This window comes from Poecilia formosa, unplaced genomic scaffold, assembly GCF_000485575.1.
Source record: "Poecilia formosa unplaced genomic scaffold, Poecilia_formosa-5.1.2 Scaffold94, whole genome shotgun sequence".
Lineage (NCBI taxonomy): Eukaryota > Metazoa > Chordata > Actinopteri > Cyprinodontiformes > Poeciliidae > Poecilia > Poecilia formosa.
The window spans coordinates 1,858-3,497 of record NW_006800033.1 but is presented as its reverse complement, the minus strand read 5'-3'; the positions used below and the strand labels follow the sequence as shown (position 1 = coordinate 3,497).

Genomic DNA, 1,640 nt, shown 5'->3' with positions numbered 1-1,640 from the left:
AAGGTTCAAGCCTAGGACCCCTTTTTTTCAATATTTATATGCTCCTACTGGGGACCTCTTGATCTGCAGTCAAATGCTCTACCACTGAGCTATACGCCCATGTTGTGCAAGTCATTTATTGTCATATAAAATTACCAGTAAGAGAATTTACATTCATGAAAATGTTTCTTAGTAAGTGATTATGTAGGTTTTTCAATCTATATTTGAAGCACATAAGATGTTACCTCTGTTGAATATAGTGTAATCTATCTTATGAAATCAGATTTTTCAGCATACTTGTTGTAGAAAGTGCTGCATTGGGAACTTTGCTAACAGATATTAATCAGGGGGCACCCAGATTTGAACTGGGGACCTCTTGATGTGCAGTCAAATGCTCTACCACTGAGCTATACCCCCACTTTATGGAAATGGTTTGTTGTCACACACAATGACAATCAGATATCTATCAAACATTTCTAGTCTTTTATATCTCGTAGATATATTAAAGTGTAAACTATTTAACCTGTCTGTCACGAGAGGACCCAAATTTGGGTCCTCTCGTGACATGGGGGTATAGCTACTGAGCTATACCCCCATGTTGTACAAGATGTTTATTGTCATATAAATTTGGGTCACGAGAGGACCCAAATTTGGGTCCTCTCGTGACATGGGGGTATAGCTACTGAGCTATACCCCCACTGTATGTGTAACATTTTACTGAATCAACTGGAGAGTTGGGTCGGACTCTCCTGTTAAAGTGTAAACTATTTAACCTCATTTAAAATATTTTGTTGTACTTGAAGTGATTATTTTTTTTGCCCCAAAGTAATGCTGTGGAGATTTAGCTTGTTTTACAGATAAGGATATTTGAACTTACCCTCTCTGGGTTCTTCACAAAACAAAAGTCAGGGAATAACACTATTTATGAAATAAATATGTATTTTCTGGACTATAAGCCTCAACCCCAGAGTTTTGTTAAAAAACTGTAAACATACAAGCTGCAGATATCTCTGCCACTCTAGGTTTTCCACATTAATCTGGATGTGGATGTTTACAGATACTAATCAGGGGGCACCCAGATTTGAACTGGGGACCTCTTGATCTGCAGTCAAATGCTCTACCACTGAGCTATACCCCCATGTTGTACAAGATGTTTATTGTCATATAACATATACAGTCAGAGAATTTATATTTACAAAATTGTAGGTTTTAAAATATGGATTTGAAGCAGTAAATCTTTGTGTGACATATATTGCACTCTATCTTGCAATTTCAGATAATTCAGCATACTTGTAGTAAGTGCTGCATTGTGAATTTCACAAGCAGATACTAATCAGGGGGCACCCAGATTTGAACTGGGGACCTCTTGATCTGCAGTCAAATGCTCTACCACTGAGCTATACCCCCATGTTGTACAGGATGTTTATTGTCATATAACATATACAGTCAGAGAATTTATATGTACAAAATTGTTTCTTTGTAGGTTTTAAAATATGGATTTGAAGCAGTAAGTCTGAAAGTGCTGCATTGTGAATTTCACAAGCAGATACTAATCAGGGGGCACCCAGATTTGAACTGGGGACCTCTTGATCTGCAGTCAAATGCTCTACCACTGAGCTATACCCCCATGTTGTACAAGATGTTTATTGTCATATAACATA

The 1,640-nt window shown here is 37.4% G+C and overlaps 4 non-coding genes across 4 annotated transcripts; all 4 read right to left on the bottom strand.

The window, feature by feature from the left end:
• Nucleotides 1-324: 324 nt before the first annotated feature.
• On the bottom strand, nucleotides 325-396 carry trnac-gca (transfer RNA cysteine (anticodon GCA)). The gene has a single exon. It is a non-coding gene; the product is annotated as a tRNA-Cys (tRNA).
• A 649-nt stretch (nucleotides 397-1,045) lies between these two features.
• Nucleotides 1,046-1,117, bottom strand: trnac-gca (transfer RNA cysteine (anticodon GCA)). The gene has a single exon. It is a non-coding gene; the product is annotated as a tRNA-Cys (tRNA).
• Nucleotides 1,118-1,314: 197 nt separating this feature from the next.
• Nucleotides 1,315-1,386, bottom strand: trnac-gca (transfer RNA cysteine (anticodon GCA)). Its single transcript has one exon. It is a non-coding gene; the product is annotated as a tRNA-Cys (tRNA).
• A 148-nt stretch (nucleotides 1,387-1,534) lies between these two features.
• Nucleotides 1,535-1,606, bottom strand: trnac-gca (transfer RNA cysteine (anticodon GCA)). Its single transcript has one exon. It is a non-coding gene; the product is annotated as a tRNA-Cys (tRNA).
• Between the last annotated feature and the right edge of the window lie 34 nt (nucleotides 1,607-1,640).